Raw genomic sequence first — 18504 nt, forward strand, 5'->3', positions numbered from 1 at the left:
TCTTTACAAGTAGAACTGCAGGTCACAGCAAGCCTCCCCCGCATGCTGGTACTTGGAGAACCACAAGTACCAGCATGTGGGGCATTAAGGTACATGTAGTTCACCTGTAAATACATTTTTAAATAAACACAGGGCACACACATCGTACACAGTATAAGTGTATTAAACATACATGCACTCATACATGTACACACACATGCACACATACTCACCTATGTAGAATATCCAAATGGTACCTGTGAAAAAAAAAACATACTCGCCATCTCATATGCGAGGTTCTGTCCTCTTCGGTCCAAAGTAGGCATCCCTCGGACTTGGCAAAAAAAAAAATGAAAATCCCCACCCACGAACTGAAGTACCGTTCTATCGAACAGTACTTCCTGAATGAGAGCTTTCCAATGGAAACTCCGCCGCTAAGCTCTCATTGGCTGAGAGAGGCGAGTCCTCCACCTCTCAACCAATGAATGGTTCCCACCATTGTAGTTAATGGTGGGAGCCGATCATTGGCTGAGAGAGGCGGTCGCTGATCTCTCTCAGCCAATGAATGCTCGGACATGGCCATTCCAAGGAAGGAGCCATGTCTGAGCACTTCAGTTGGGAGGTAACAACCATCCTGGTTGTTACCTGTTGCATGGATCAGGATTTTCAACCTACCACCCACCGCCACCAGTGTTGCCGGGGTAGCCCCTGGCTATCAACCTGGGCCTGAGGTGCCCTGGAGGGGGGGACCCCTTTATTGGGGGGTCCCCAGCTCCCCAGGGATCCCCGGCCTGGGCTGACTAGCGGTCAGAGTTAATGCTTCGGCTGGGGGGTCCGGTCAAAGGGATCCCCTGGCTGTGGCATTAGCCCCCCGCTAAAAATAGTCTGGTGCTGGTTCTGGAAAATACAGGGGAACCCTACTAATTTTTTCCTATGTATTCCCAGAACCAGGACCAGATCAGAGCCCTGTGCTAGTTGTGCAGAATACAGGGGACCCCAAAGTTATTTGTCCCCATATTTTGGCAACCAGGGCTGGATCTGACTAGTCCGGTGCCGGTTGTGCTTACATATGGGGGACCCCTATGTTGTTTGTCCCCCATATGTTGCCCAACCAGCACTGGGTCCCTAAAAGCCCGGGGCTGGTTGCACGCCATTTTTTTTTTAAACATTTTTTTTATTTTTTTTTTCACAGATGCACAGATGGTTCTCACTGGACCATCCCTGCATCTGTGCTTATTTTATTACAGACAGATGCATGCATCACGGATCTCCCCATGCATGCATCAGTTTTTTTTTTTAACAATGAAGCTGCTCACGCAACGGACGCACGATACATCTTATCATCTGATCGTATGTACATCATGTGTCAATCATGTGGCTGGTACAGCCAGGGAGGTGCCGGGGAATTGAAGGGAAAACGGCACGGTGAGTCGCATCGGCATTCATCATGTAGGTGAATGGCCAGCATAATTGTGTATTTGGTTTGGATGGGGAGTCAATATGCCAGTCGTAAAAGTGGTATATCCGTAATCCCCTATGGTAAGGATACAGATAATGTGGTACAGGTGCAAGCTGGCGGCAATTCCTACCTCAGTCCACGCCCCAGCAGAGAGGCAAGGGTTCCCCAACCAGATACAGACAATGGCAGACAAAACTTGTGTAAAAACAATCTAGATTTCTATTAACTCAAAATTACTGGAATGGGTCACTGTTATAAAATGATAGGTTTGGTACAATAAACACACAATAAATCACATAAATTGCAATAATCTCCATCCCTGGCTTAGTAAACACACCATAATCACTGGGCGGTGCGGTTTTCTGATTGCACATGAACCCCCGTATTAGTCCTATGTATTCTCACATTAGAAAATGGTAGTAAATCAGGCTGCAGTACCATGGTAGCAGTAAGGGTGATATATGGACAAATCTTGATGGACACAGTATTGTGTGCATGTGATAATGCCATCTGAAGGACCCTGGGTCGGCCTCTCTGCCTCCCCCCCGTCATGTGATGCCATTACATCACAACAAGGGGGCCGGGCCGAGACCAGAAAAAAAAAGAGTACTGGGCATGTCCTAAGGGTAACAAAGCACCAGGAAGCTCTCCAGGATGCAGGCACCCTGCAAATGCAGTTGCAGCCGTGGCAGTGACCAACAGTGCCACCATCGGTCTTGTGCCCTGGGAGGCAGCACGGGATGCGGTCAAAATGCCAATGGCCGGGAAGCCATCTGCCTAAATCCCGGCGTCTAAATCCCAATGCAGGACTAAAGACAGGTGTCAAAATCCCGACGCCCATCTAGATCCTGAAGCCAGAATCTAGATAGACGGCTTCCTGAACTAAGCTGAGCCAGGCACTGTTAGTGCTTAGCCGGGGGGGGAGTGTCGAAACTAGATTATTGGCTGAGACCAGATCAGTTTAAAATTGAATCGCAGCGACACCATCTTGCGACTGGGTGCAAGACGCCATTTTGCGAGATGGCCGCCTAAGCGCCATTTTAGATAAACTCACACTTTAGTACATGTGGCGGTAATACTATTAGCAAGTTACGGCGATTCACCAGAAGCCTATTTCATGACTTTACGAATTATAAAGGATATATTTCAGAAATGACTTTACAGTATGCCAAAATTGATTGCATTAGCTGAATAAAGCAAATGACTACATGACAACTAGCTTGTGTAGATAAGCTTCCTGGACAGTGTCTGCTCTCACTACAGGTGGTCTGGCTCGAATACACACCTTACATTAGCAGGCTTGACATGATTTCAAAGACTAGAGTGTCATCTTAGGTCTGTCTCTTGTAGCTGGGCTATTTGCATTTCACACAAGAGACTGGGAGAATAAAGAGTTTTTTCTTTTGAAGCCTGGGACAGGTGGGGGGGACTGCTGACAGAGTGGGCATGTGGAACTATCTGGCTCAGCATGTCACACTGTTAAGATGTTCACTTAGTGAGAGTTAAGTGCACCTTCCTCATACACACATTAATACGTCTTTATATCAAACCCCGAATACTCACACATTACATATTCACACATAAGGTTTAATAAGCTTTAAAGTATATGATTTAAGTTGCTTCAGTTAGTTTAAATGCTGAGAAATAAAGATATTTGATAACTAAGGTTTTATACATGTTAAGACAGCCGTGTTTGGTTTTGTATTGATGCGTACTCTTTCCACACTATTCTGAGGTAATCGGTGGGGAGATCGCATCATGCATTCTCGAGTTATGGATTGCAGAGACTTCAAACAACAAAATGTATATTTTATGAACAACTGTTAGGATGACTGTTAGGGGGCGGGTGGGCAGAAACACCTAGTTGTTGGAGGCTGGGTTGAGTCTATTTGAAGCAGCCTGTTAAACGCTCTGTAACAGATGGTTCCCCCATGGGAACCAATGGCATAAGCAGGAAACTTCTCTATTGTCCTGTCTGTTCTGGGGGGTATAAACATGTGTGCTCAAACACTGGGTCTTTAGTCTTCTTGCTGAATGCTGATAGACGGAGGTTTTCTTTCTGAATGTCGGGATCTGGTCTAGAGCGCATGGGTATGTATACTGTACTTGGGTCTGTATAATTCCTTTGCGCTAAATTGTACCCAGATCATAGCGTGTAACTGACTGTACTTTTACTTGAATAATACTTTGTGCTTCGGAACCACATGTTCTGAGTCTGGAGTCTCTATTTATTATATGACTGCGTACGCAAATTAGCGTAATCCTTAGAGGTTCATTTTAATATCGTCAGGAGGGATAGGTTTAGGCACCCCCTGGGGGATTTAGGGTTAGGCACCACCCCAAGAGGGTTAGGTATAGGGTGCGGGGAGGGGGGGTTAGGCAATACCGGGAGGAGGTTAGGGTTAGGCACCACCCTGAGAGGGTTAGGTTTAGGGTGCGGGGAGGAGGAGTTAGGGTTAGGTACCACCGGGGGGAGGTTAGGGTTAGGCACCACCCCGAGAGGGTTTGGTTTAGAGTGCTGGAGGGAAGTTAGGCTTAGGCACCCCCAGGTGGAAGTTAGGGTTAGGCACCACTAAGGGAGTGTTAGGGGGGGGAGGGTTAGGATACTTACAAGCCTCAGTCAGGATCTTCAGCATTTAGGCTTGCTGCGTCAGTATTTAGTCAGGCGGCTTCCCAGCCGTCTGCATTTCATACCCAACCCAGCAGCACCACCCACGCAATCCTAGTTATGGCCCCCGGCATACACAGTAAGCAAATGTGTATATTCGCTCCACATGCATCAATCTCTACATAAGAGCAATAGTACGCTGCATGAAATTCTGCTGCAGCAATACTCTAATGTTTCTCCCCTCAGAACATTTGAGAGGTCTGTATACAGTTCACCTTCAGTAAATTAGTTCCCGCCTTACATGATAAATCACGAAAACTTTTAGTACGATAAATGGGATGCAGCAATACCTCACCAGAGGAAGGAGAGTGCGGCACCCGGGCTCTGCAGACCAGCGATGAACGGGACATAGCGCCCACCTTCTGACCCGATCAGACCAATGCTGGGGTAATGATGCGTAAAACCGTTTTGTCATTTGTTATTACATATATGTGTTGCAGAACAGGTGTTTATAATCAGTATGAACTAATGCAGCCTGCTTTCTGCTACACAGTCAGAGACAGAGAGTGTACCCCTCTCGGTGCCATCCAGATGGGGGGGGGGCATACAATGCCAGAAGTGGGGTGTGGGCATAAAACTAAATAAGAAGCAAAGATCTATACATTTAAAAGGAAGGTCCGAAATACAGATTTGTCCTTTCACACTTTGGCTTCAGTCACGCCAATCAGCCCCTTTCGGCGCGCCAGGTCCTGGGCGACTCGAGTGTCTTTCTTGCTGAAAATGTGCATCTTATTCACGTAAATAAAACAACTGGAAGCAGCAAAATTGCTTTGTTAGATTACAATGATCAATTTTATGAATGACACTTGTATATCTGTGTGCGTCTAAATGTGCATACGAAGTTCTATGGCTTATTCTCACGCCACTAATATCTATTTTGTGAATAAGATGTAAAGTGACCTACCATTGCGCATGATAGAGTAGCCCGTCGCAGGCGGCGATAGGCTGCTAGCAGCTGAGCAGAGGACTCCGCCGATGAGGAGGACGTTACTCGATCTCGCTGGCTAGGTAAGTAATGATGGATACCAGTGGCATGTTCGTTTGTATCACTGTCATACTAAACAAAATATGCTGCTTGTATTCAGGTCAGTTGTTAAATGGGGCTCATAATTATTAATTAAATCCAGCGGCCAAAACTGCCAAAGACACCGCAGGATTGAAAAAATCAGCATAGTAAATTAAGCCCCTGGGGGTCAGAACATCAGACTCCATTTATATCCTGCTGTTTTTGAATGGTAAGTTTTAACGGCGAGGTGCTGCTTTTTTTACCAGGCAGAAACTAAAAGGTTAGCAATTTCAATATCCAGAAGAAGAGTCAACTTTTTTTCTTTTTCCGCACATCTCGTCCTGGATCGTACCTGTTTCACAGTAATTATCATAGAACTTTGAGAGTTCCCAGACGTTTTCTGGAGATATAACTCAGCCTGTGACCTTTCTGTGGAGCCTGACACCAAGTGACTTGTCGGATCCATCTCCAGACCTGCAATAAGGCTCCAGAGATTAGTAATGAGGACAGTAGAGGGTGGCAATGCTGTATAGCAAGAGATTGCCCCATATGAACCCTCAATGTTTTTGTTAATTAAGACCAGTTTGAAAAATGACCCATTTAACAATGTTCATGACATCAGTTAATATTTCATTAAGTATCTGTCTGACATTCTGTGAAACAAGGAGGAGCAGAGCAATTTATGATATAATTCCATGACACATTTCCTGGTAATAATGTAATGTAGAAGAACTTGCAATTTCCAAAAACATTTCAAATGGGATAAGTCTATCAGACACCTTAATCAACCTGCTTTATCCAAGACAACAGATTTCCCCTAGTTTATACAGCATATAATAATAATAATAATAGTAATAATAATAAAAAAATACAGCTCTCTATTTCTTCTCTCTCCAAGGCTTGATACATCTCCCCTTATGTAGCACCCATCACATCCAGGGCCTGTGAGACTTTAGGTGGGCCCTGGTGCAGGGCTAGTGGAGAGGCATGGCTATGCGCTCTCATTGTGCAGACACCTATGGTGCAAAGAAGCATTACGCTCAGCAGGAGATGTGGTGGCAGCATCACCATTTGGAGTGGTTATGCCTCTCCTGGCCTCTCAGAGGGGGAAGCAGTCTGGAAGCCGATGGACAGAATCACCACCGCCGGCTTCCCGACTGTCTAATCCCGGCAAGGGCTAAATGACAGGCGTCGAAATCCCGACGACTGTCATTTTGCCTACGCCGGGAGCCCAACACCCGGCTTACCGATCGAAGGTAAGTCGGGAGCCGGGCGGGGACAGACACAAGGGAGGGGGAGTTAGGTTTAGGGTTCCCAGGCGGGACTTAGGGTTAGGCACCCCCCCAGGAGGTTAGGGTTAGGCTAGGGGAAGGGGGGGGTTAGTCACTTATACCCCTTTCAGACATCTCGAGAATCCCGGGAATTTGGCCTGCCTCGGCCAAATTCCCGGGTACCCGAGTCTGTCTGAAAGGTGCCTACCCGGGAACATGTTCCCGGGTAGCCGCCCCTGCAATCGACCAGGGTTTTTCCCGGGACTTAAGTCCCGGGAAATTACCCTGCTTCTGTCTGAATGGTGCTACCCGGGAATTTACTACTCCCGGGCAGCACCAAGCAGCTTTTGCATGTAGCTGACAGCGCATAGCGTCCTATAGGACGCTCAGCGCTGCTGCTCACCACCCCCAGCACCGGCCGGCTGTGCCATAGCAGGCCGCCCGCACTCCCGCTGGACCACCAGGGAATTAAAATAAATTTAAAAAAAATTATAATAAAAAAAAAAACTGCATTACGATTGGCCGGCTTTTGGCTGGGAGGAGCAGACGGCAGAGAAGAGGCAGGTAAGCAGGAAAACCCTGCTCTTGTCTGAAAGGGGTCTACCTGGGAATTTCCCGGGTAGACACTGTAGTGTGAAAGGGGGGTCTCGACCAAATACCCGGGTCTGAGCAGGAAATTTCCCGGGTTGTATGTCTGAAAGGGGTATAAGTGGGGGGATTAGGGTTAGGCACTTGGGGGGGAGGTTCGGGTTAGGCACCTGTCGAAGTCAAATAATTGATTATGATCGCACACAATTATTATATGTCGATCTGTTTGTCTATAGTCTGATGACGATATGTTTCCACAATGCTACCTTGCACCGCAATCCGATGCGCTAAACTGCGAATTCACAACACACATTCACTGATGCACATCACGCACACACATATAAATGAATATATACTTATATGCACGAACGCTCATATGCGTACACACAATACTCAGACATGGACACTCATTTGTATATAGTTGCTATTTTCACACCCAGACGCACATATGCGGACGCATATGTGCAAGATGGTTCCCACACATTATAGTTACTAACCAGTGTTATTAAAGAAATTATTGTCTAATAATTGTGATGTAATATGTATCTAAATGAGATCTAAGGTTTAGAGCACAGTGGACATGTCATGTTTGGTATCATAATAAATCCCTGTTTATTTGCAGACTCCCGTTCCTATCGGCAAAGGAGTCGCATCTTGCGTCCGCTAGTTATGGATGTTAGGGAGTTATTGCAATGAATGTTAGCATCTATATGCAGTGTTGTAACTAGTATTAACCAGTTGTTTGGTGGGAAACTACACAAAGAGACCGTTGGAGAACTGAGCCATGCCCCTGATGACACCGTATGAATCAACCAATGACAAGACAATCCAGAAGCAAGAACCAATGGAAACCTGTAAACTAGTTCCTTTGTTAGCGTAGAACTCTGTAAGGTATATAAGCAGTGACCCGACCCCAGTGTACAGACATCCTCTTTGATGATCACAGACTTCTGGATTGATGACTGTATACTGGGACCAGTGCGCATGCGTGTGTATCGGCTTGTACTATTATTGATTGCTTTTTACTCTAATTGTTAATTCTTTCACCGTGTTACTTTTTCATTACATAAATAACTTTTTGTGCTTTGGAACCACACGATTGGACTGGAAAGCAATTCTTTCTTAAGCGACTTGCAGCGCTAAATAGCGGCTATTAGGAATCAATACACCCCTAAGAGAGGGTTTGGGGGTAGAATTAGGTCAGTAAATACTTACGATCGGGATTTCCTCCTCTGCCGGGATGCCGCTGTCGGGATTAGAACCGCCGGCCATGCGGCTGGCGGTAAATCGCATGTATTCCCTTCAGAGGCCCGGGTAATTTGTACCCTCCTCTCTCCCATTGGCACAACTTATGACTTGTTGAAGTAAAAAACATTAAATACACTACAAAATATGCCTTATATTTCAGACTTTAACAAAATCCCAGTTTACATTTCAAATTGGCCTAAAAACACAATATCAGATTGTTCTGTCCAAAAAACTTTTAAAATAGACCTTGGATTGATCAGGAGTATAAATACCGTACGTTTGCTTCAATTGTTAGCTTGGACAATTGGAATTTGTTGGTGATCAAATAGACCTTGTACGGTAATTGTCTCTGGTCTGCAGAAAACCAACAAGAAGGTCAGATAACATAAAAAGTGCTAAGGATATGCAGATCTTTAATTGTAGCTCCTGACTGCATTTTGTTTAACACACCCTGTGCATGCCATTATCTGTACATATTACTATAAGTTGTATTCAAGATGTATATATAGTACAGATCAGACATTTATATTAGAATTAATAGTGACATGTCCAATGTATTATAAATATCCTGGCTTTCGTGGCTCACACAATACAAACCTGCCTACTACTCAATAATTTACACATAGTAGTCACACATACAACCAATGGTTTACACCAAAGTACAAATGTATTAAAGAGAAGAAAACCAGCTATATATATAGTCCAGGGGCGGGACGACATATTAACATCGTGTTTGGGGTCATAATGTACAGAATTGTGTCAGCAGTAAGCTGGTGGTTGCGAATAGATTGTCGCACATTGCGGCAAGCAGATATTAGCAATGCCAGATTTATGTTTAATATAGCATATAACAAAGGTTGATTTGAACTAGCTTTTCGGCAGGAACCCAGAGGTGAACATATGCAACAGCAACCTGAGCCTAGGCATCGCCCACTGTTTGAACCAACCAATGACCCACAGTGAACTGGAAACATCCCGCCTCTGGACCAATAGAAGAAGACACAGCCTGCTATTATACACACCCATAATTTAAGTGTATATTTTAGGCTTCCCTGGTCCAGAGAGTAGTAGATGTATTCTACCGGTCATCTGGTGACGACTGTACTCTGGATCCAGGGAGTGCCTGCGAACGTATGTATACTGGTTTGTAAATCAGACCTTTTTTTTCTGAATTGTTTTATACCACTGTATAACTTGTGATAATAATTTTATATCCTTTTAATACAATATTTACCTTTGTGCGTTGGACCACAGAAACTGGTGTGTGTTCACTTGTTTTCACCTAAGATTATTATACTGTGATATATATATTGCACTGTAATTCACATTGTGTTTTGATACGAAGATAGCGACTATTACGTATACTGGTGGTGTTACAATAAGGGTAGGTATAGCGTATGCGTCACACGTTGCATACACTGTGCATCCACATTTGCATATCGCCATATGCAAGGTGCATACACTTGGCATCAAAAGCCGTAGAGAGATTTAATTAGGATTTCACATACTCTAGCACTGACTCCCTACATATAGCCTCTGCACATTTTATTCAATATCAATATAGTCCTGATCCTGGAAAAAACGTTAGAGTCACGAATGACAATCCAGCTTTATAAGACACATTGGAAGTTCAGCTGGCTTGAAGCACAATAATTGAATTGCTTTCAGTTGTATCATTGCTAGTTTTCTGGCTGACATGTGAGACAGTGCAGAGGAAGGTGGACTACGAGGGTCATTGTTTTTCATATGGGTTGTCCTTTTCTTACCTGTAATTTGCAATTACTGGAGGTTTCCTCAGAGCACATTCTGTTCAGACGTTTATGCAATGAAATGACAGACAACATTAGGAGAGATCCCTTCATTTGCAGAGGGAGAAGCATTCGCTCACTTGATTTTACATTTAAATTGGATTACAGCTGAGCAGTAGGTACGCGTGAAATCTCTTATATTCATGAGGGTGAGGCAAGGATTGATCTGTGATTCTTTATGGAGACGCTGTCCAGGGTCCTGAAGTCTTATCCACAGTACTGAGCTCGAAATTTGTTGTATGCCAGAGGTTCCCAAATGTGGTCCTCAAGGTACCCTAACAGTCCAGGTTTTAAGTATATTCATGCTCGACCATAGGTGATTTAATTTGAACCTCAGTTTGGTTGAACCACCTGTTCTTAAGCATGGATATCTCTAAAGCTGCATACACACACAACGATTTTGTTACCAACGATTTTTAAGAATGATTTTCATGAACGATTATCTGTCAGATTATCTGTCAGATTTTTTAAAGTGTAATGAACGATTTTTATGAACTACAAACGATTTTTGCATATTCCCTTAATGAAAATCGTTCAGTTGACAAGTCTGACTGAACTACAAACTACAAACGTGAACGCGCATGAACGATAATCGTTCATCGTTTGACTCAGAAAGTGAACGATTTTTTCAAGCAATTATCGTTAAACGATATCGTTTAAAGATAATCGTTCAAAAAATCGTTGTGTGTGTATGCAGCTTAAAATCTGAACTGTTGGTGTGCTTTGACTAACACGTTTGGGAACCTCTGCTGCATGCTTAGCTAGAGTTGTGAACAGGACTAATCCTTTTTCAGCAGATTCCAACTAGTTGGAGTATAAACAGCTACGATGTATAGTTATGTTACTATTATGTGCAAACAGCAATTTTGAACTTGAACACTACAGTAAGTTATGATAATCACATTACCTTTTTTTATATTAACATTAAAATGTAAAAAAGCAACAGTTTACTTTATAATTGAATAACTTTTATCTGCCTTCCTGCCATTCCTCGAGGGTAGGCAAATATGTTGTACTATTTACTGTAAACTATTAGGATATTATAAAACATTGAGGCGAGTGATCATTATACAGATCACAGATCTCAGAGGTAGCCTCTAATGCAGTGGTTCTCAAACTCGGTCCTCAGGACCCCACACAGTTCACGTTTTGCAGGTCACTCAACAGGTGCACAGGTGTATACATTACTCAATGACACATTTTAAAAGATCCACAGGTGGAGCTAATTATTATCACTTGCGATTCTGTGAGGAGATCTGGAAAACATGCACTGTTTGGGGTCCTGAGGACCGAGTTTGAGAACCTGTGCTCTAATGTAATAATCTGCAGCAGGGTTACGTTATTTAGCAAAACATGTTTGTTTTCTTAATGACAACTGAAGTGAGGACATGAGAATTTTCCCATTACACAAATATTATTCTATACAAGTGTTTATACATTCTGCATATTACCGTCATTATATAAGGCCGACCTAATTAGACGTATATCGGTGCCGGCACTGTCAGGCACATCTTACAAATGACACCTCTCATCAGCTTGCTCTGTAGTGCCTCATATAGTGTATAACTAACTAGCACACCCCGAGCTCATACACTAACACAGCAGATAGTAGGGAATGACTGACAATGTCTGTGACACAGTCTATTAACTCTCAGAATCACATTTTACTGCCTCATCCCCTGCACCATTGTCTCATCTCATCGCAGCTCTACATTTCTGTGCAAAGATCATTGCATGTTGCTTACCCCCATGCTGAGACTTAGTAATACTGGGTCACGTGGCACAACTGAGATAGCATAGGCAAAAGAACCTCGCTGTGTGAGACAGAAAATCAATGGATTGGGGGGGGGGGGGTCTGTATCCTGCGTGCAAGGAAATGTCGCAGTTATTTTCTGATTGGTACAATAACATATATAATTTATTTATTTTTTTAAAATTCAGACAGTATTTTCCCCTGAGTTCCTGGGATGCAGTGTCAGGTACTTGCCCTTAATGACATTATGTAGGTGACAGTAGACAGGGCTGCCATCTGGATATGGTGGGGCCCAGTAGAAATGTAACATACAGGCCCCCTTATCCCCCCCCCCCGGCCTCTGGTCTGAATTACATACACATTTATAGCGGCAGGGCCGGCCCTAGGCATAGATAAACTAAGCAAATGCCTGGGGCCAGCAGAGGTTTGGGGCAGGCACAGCCGGGGCACCTGCTGATGGCTGGGCAGAGACTATGGCAGCTGCTACTGTCACTGTGCAGCGTCCATGATTGGAGCTCAGCTGACAGCTCCGATCGGGCCTGGCAGCAGCAATTAGTGAGTGGGCTGCAATGGAACAGGCAGCTGCGATTTGCGGGGACGGGGCACCTGGAAGGCGGCTAGTGGTTAGCGAGGGTGCTGTGCTGTGAGAAAGGTGAAGGGTGCTGTGCTGGATGAGGGGTGCTGGGTGAGGGGTACTGTGCTGTGAGAAGGGTGCTGTGCTGGATGAGGGGTGCTGGGTGAGGGGTACTGTGCTGTGAGAAGGGTGCTGTGCTGGGTGAGGGTACTGTGCTGTGAGAAGGGTGCTGTGCTGGATGAGGGGTGCTGGGTGAGAGGTACTGTGCTGTGAGTAGGGTGCTATGCTGGATGAGGGGTGCTGGGTGAGGGGTACTGTGCTGTGAGAAGGGTGCTGTGCTGGATGAGGGGTACTGTGCTGTGAGAAGGGTGCTGTGCTGGATGAGGGGTGCTGGGTGAGAGGTACTGTGCTGTGAGAAGGGTGCTGTGCTGGATGAGGGGTGCTGGGTGAGGGGTACTGTGCTGTGAGAAGGGTGCTGTGCTGGGTGAGGGTACTGTGCTGTGAGAAGGGTGCTGTGCTGGATGAGGGGTGCTGGGTGAGAGGTACTGTGCTGTGAGAAGGGTGCTGTGCTGGATGAGGGGTGCTGGGTGAGGGGTACTGTGCTGTGAGAAGGGTGCTGTGCTGGGTGAGGGTACTGTGCTGTGAGAAGGGTGCTGTGCTGGATGAGGGGTGCTGGGTGAGAGGTACTGTGCTGTGAGAAGGGTGCTGTGCTGGATGAGGGGTGCTGGGTGAGGGGTACTGTGCTGTGAGAAGGGTGCTGTGCTGGATGAGGGGTGCTGGGTGAGGGGTACTGTGCTGTGAGTAGGGTGCTGTGCTGGATGAGGGGTGCTGGGTGAGGGGTACTGTGCTGTGAGAAGGGTGCTGTGCTGGATGAGGGGTGCTGGGTGAGAGGTACTGTGCTGTGAGAAGGGTGCTGTGCTGGATGAGGGGTGCTGGATGAGGGGTACTGTGCTGTGAGAAAGGTGAAGGGTGCTGTGCTGGATGAGGGGTGCTGGGTGAGGGGTACTGTGCTGTGAGAAAGGTGAAGGGTGCTGTGCTGGATGAGGGGTGCTGGGTGAGGGGTACTGTGCTTTGAGTAGGGTGCTGTGCTGTGAGAAAGGTGAAGGGTGCTGTGCTGGATGAGGGGTGCTGGGTGAGGGGTACTGTGCTGTGAGAAAGGTGAAGGGTGCTGTGCTGGATGAGGGGTGCTGGGTGAGGGGTACTGTGCTTTGAGTAGGGTGCTGTGCTGGATGAGGGGTGCTGGGTGAGGGGTACTGTGCTTTGAGTAGGGTGCTGTGCTGGATGAGGGGTGCTGGGTGAGGGGTACTGTGCTGTGAGAAGGGTGCTGTGCTGGATGAGGGGTGCTGGGTGAGGGGTACTGTGCTGTGAGTAGGGTGCTATGCTGGATGAGGGGTGCTGGGTGAGGGGTACTGTGCTGTGAGAAGGGTGCTGTGCTGGATGAGGGGTACTGTGCTGTGAGAAGGGTGCTGTGCTGGATGAGGGGTGCTGGGTGAGAGGTACTGTGCTGTGAGAAGGGTGCTGTGCTGGATGAGGGGTGCTGGGTGAGGGGTACTGTGCTGTGAGAAGGGTGCTGTGCTGGGTGAGGGTACTGTGCTGTGAGAAGGGTGCTGTGCTGGATGAGGGGTGCTGGGTGAGAGGTACTGTGCTGTGAGAAGGGTGCTGTGCTGGATGAGGGGTGCTGGGTAAGGGGTACTGTGCTGTGAGAAGGGTGCTGTGCTGGGTGAGGGTACTGTGCTGTGAGAAGGGTGCTGTGCTGGATGAGGGGTGCTGGGTGAGAGGTACTGTGCTGTGAGAAGGGTGCTGTGCTGGATGAGGGGTGCTGGGTGAGGGGTACTGTGCTGTGAGTAGGGTGCTGTGCTGGATGAGGGGTGCTGGGTGAGGGGTACTGTGCTGTGAGAAGGGTGCTGTGCTGGATGAGGGGTGCTGGGTGAGAGGTACTGTGCTGTGAGAAGGGTGCTGTGCTGGATGAGGGGTGCTGGATGAGGGGTACTGTGCTGTGAGAAAGGTGAAGGGTGCTGTGCTGGATGAGGGGTGCTGGGTGAGGGGTACTGTGCTGTGAGAAAGGTGAAGGGTGCTGTGCTGGATGAGGGGTGCTGGGTGAGGGGTACTGTGCTTTGAGTAGGGTGCTGTGCTGTGAGAAAGGTGAAGGGTGCTGTGCTGGATGAGGGGTGCTGGGTGAGGGGTACTGTGCTGTGAGAAAGGTGAAGGGTGCTGTGCTGGATGAGGGGTGCTGGGTGAGGGGTACTGTGCTTTGAGTAGGGTGCTGTGCTGGATGAGGGGTGCTGGGTGAGGGGTACTGTGCTTTGAGTAGGGTGCTGTGCTGGATGAGGGGTGCTGGGTGAGGGGTACTGTGCTGTGAGAAGGGTGCTGTGCTGGATGAGGGGTGCTGGGTGAGGGGTACTGTGCTGTGAGTAGGGTGCTATGCTGGATGAGGGGTGCTGGGTGAGGGGTACTGTGCTGTGAGAAGGGTGCTGTGCTGGATGAGGGGTACTGTGCTGTGAGAAGGGTGCTGTGCTGGATGAGGGGTGCTGGGTGAGGGGTACTGTGCTGTGAGAAGGGTACTGTGCTGGGTGAGGGGTACTGTGCTGTGAGAAGGGTACTGTGCTGGGTGAGGGGTACTGTGCTGTGAGAAGGGTGCTGTGCTGGATGAGGGGTGCTGGGTGAGGGGTACTGTGCTGTGAGAAGGGTACTGTGCTGGGTGGAGGGTACTGTGCTGTGAGAAGGGCACTGTGCTGGGTGCTGTGCTATGATCTGTGCTGGGTAAGGGGTACTGTGATGTGAGAAGGGTACTGTGCTGGGTGAGGGGTACTGTGCTGTGAGAAGGGCACTGTGCTGGGTGCTGTGCTATGATCTGTGCTGGGTGAGGGGTGCTGGGAACGCAGCACAATGGGGAAAGGGGCCACAGCACAGTGAGACCACGCCCCTTCTGTGAAGCCACACACTTTTTCAGGACCCCATAGGGGGGCACCACCCAAAATCTTGCCTAGGGCACTAACTTGGATAGGGCCGGCTCTGTATAGCACACCTACACTGACTTTCAGAAAACTGTAAAGATGGGTACACATAAGACGATTTTTGTCTCGTTCCGACGGATTGGTCCGACATATCTTCAAAATTGTCTAGTGTGTACCCACTATGTCAGGTGGAGCGTGCTCCCGTTTGGTCGTCAGCCGCATCATCAGGTCGTCCCTACATGCAGTTCAATCTAATGATGCGACTGACAAGCCCATGCAGCCGGATGCAGCTAGGGCCGACATATAGGGTGGTCAGGCACCAGATTGTCTAATGCATACCAGCCGCCCGATATGTCATCCCATAGTAGGGGGGAGGGGGGGGGGTCGCCCATCACATTGCTGTGTACACATATCGTTTAATGTGTACCCAGCTTAAGAAAATGGATTTCGGGGTTTATTTACAACATGACTCTTCTGTTTGTGTTTCTGCCCGATAATTAAAAGGGGCAGTGCTTTAGCTAGCAAGACACAACTAGTAAAAGCATTGCCCTTTTAATTGTCTGGCACTTCACCTGAAAGGTCTTTGGGCTCTATTTACTACAATCCGCATATTGAATGCGGATTGTAGTGTGATATTACCGAGTGAATTCGCATTGCGAATTCAGGTAATATCACAGGGATTTACTATAAATCCCTTGCAGGGACAGAGCTTGCGATAAAGCTCTGTCCCTGCGGATCCCATCCGCACTCTAGTCGCGGTATTTTCGGAAAAAATACCGCGACTAAGAGCATGCGCATGCGCCGACCGACCACCGCTACTACCCCCCCACCAATGCTAAGCCCCACCCCCAGCGCTAAGCCCCGCCCCCCGCGATCGCGGACCCCCGCGACCCCCCCCCTCCCTTCATTACACTTACCTGCATCCTCCTGGCCTCCGGTGGTCTTCTCCGGGCTTCCCGATCAGGTGATCTCCCATACTGCACTGGGGCTCGATCACCTGATGACCGGGCCCCAGTGCACTGTGGGAGACCATCTGACCGGAGAGGAGCCATCACCGGAGGCCCGATCACCGGTCCCTGGATTCAGGTAAGTGAAAAAAAAAATGTTTAATTTTTTTTTACTTTTTTTTACAGCAATCAGCTTGCGGTCTCTTTAGACCACATAGCTGATTACTGGTACCGGCTCCCGCCTCTGCTCTCCCCGTTAGAGCAGAGTGGGAGCCCGGTAACCCGGGGAGACCCTGGATAACGCCATCTCCAGGTGGCGTTATTATCACAGGGCTTCCCCCGGTATTTTTTTACTATTTATTTTTAGTAACTTGCACACAGATCACATTTCCCATTACAATTATGGGAAATGCGATCTGCTTTACTAAAAATAAGTGATACTGGGGGTTGGAGTAGAATTTTACTAATTCTACTCCAATTGCCCTGTAATAAATACAGGTGAAACTAAAATAATGTGAAAAGGGTGTGAAAACACCCTTTTTCACTTTATTTTAGTAAAAATAATGTTAATAAATAGAGCCCTTTGTGAGCACCTTGTCATTTAGTTACATTGGGCTCTATTTATTAACATTATTTTTACTAAAATAAAGTGAAAAGGGCTGTTTTGTGTCTTCACACCCTTTTCACATTATTTTAGTTTCAGCTAAAGTTACTAAAGGGCAATTGGGGTAGAATTCGTAAAATTCTACTCCAACCCCTAATTATCACTTATTTTTAGTAAGCAGATCGCATTTCCCATCATTGTAATGGGAAATGTGATCTGGCCAAAGTTACTAAAAATAAATTGTGGGACTCTTGCTCCGCTCTAACAGGCAGAGCAGAGCCCGGAGCTGGCCCCAGTGATCAGCTGTGTGGCCTAAACAGACCACAAGCTGATACACTGTAAAAGAAAGAAATTAAAATTAGTAAAAAAAAAAAACTTACCTGAATCCAGGGACCAGTGATCGGGGCTCCGGTGATGTCTCCCCTCCGGTCAGCTGGCCTCCTATCCTGCAATAGGGCCTGGTCGTCACCTGACTGTGTCCCAGTACAGGATGGGATGTCAGCTGACCGGAGCCATGGAGGACATCAACGGAGCACCGATCACCGGAGGTAAGTGTAATTAAGGGAGGGGGGTTCACAGGGGAGGGAGTGGGGGGTCGCGATCGCGGGGGACAGGGTTTAGCGGCTGGGGGCGGGGCTTAGCAACGGACGGTCGGCGCTTGTGCAGGCATTTGTCACGGTATTTTTAGCGAAAATACCGTGATAAGTGTGCGGAGGGGATTTACAGGGACAGAGTTGGTCATTCAGACCCGGTCGTTAGCGTTGATGCGCTCGAACCGGGTTGATGGCCCCCACAGAGCATGCGCACGACAGCGCCGGCACCGGCGTGAGACCCGCTACGACCGACAGCGCCGGTCGTAGCGGGTCTCGATCCAAAGGAGGCGAGCTGTCGATGTTGATTGACAGCTCGCCCCGTTTGGAAGGAGGGCCGGGGGGGTGGCAGCCCAAACAGAGGCGTTCCCATGGGAACGCCTACCATTTGAGGAGGCCCCACTGACATCACTAGTGATGTCAGTGGAGAGCTTCCGGCTCTGACAGAGCCAGAAGCTCTCCGGGGCTTATGACAAGTGAGACCTTACCCTAGGGTCTCGTCATAAGCCCTGATGGTCGCGATGGTCTATGACCATCGCGACTATCACCCTAGCGGTCGTTAGAGCTGTGGGTGTAAACCCACAGCCTAACGACCGCAACAGAGGCGGGCGGTCAGGATGCAAGTGGCTGCCCAGTTTCTGAGCGACCGCTTGCATCCTCCGACCGCCTCTGAATGAGGCCCAGAGCTTTATCGCAAGCTCTGTCCCTGCAAGGGATTTTTAGTAAATACCTGTGATATTGGCTGAATTCGCAATGGTAATATCACACTACAATCTGCATTCAAAATGCGGATTGTAATAAATAGAGCCCATTATCCTTTATGTGAATTCACACATTTCTCTGAACCCAACACCTCTCACAATGCAGTCAGACACCTTACACATGGAGCAATTTGCTCCTGCATAGGAAACATGATTATTCTAACTATATGAAACTACACTAGCTGTAATTGATATTATAAAATCATTGCAATTATGCAGATCTATCCCCCAAACCCCTGCACCCATACTGACATTTACAAGTAGCTTCATATAGTTAGAATTTGCAAGCTTATT

Source organism: Taudactylus pleione, unplaced genomic scaffold (genome assembly GCF_031769625.1).
Source record: "Taudactylus pleione unplaced genomic scaffold, aTauple2 ptg000465l, whole genome shotgun sequence".
Classification (NCBI taxonomy): Eukaryota; Metazoa; Chordata; class Amphibia; order Anura; family Myobatrachidae; genus Taudactylus; species Taudactylus pleione.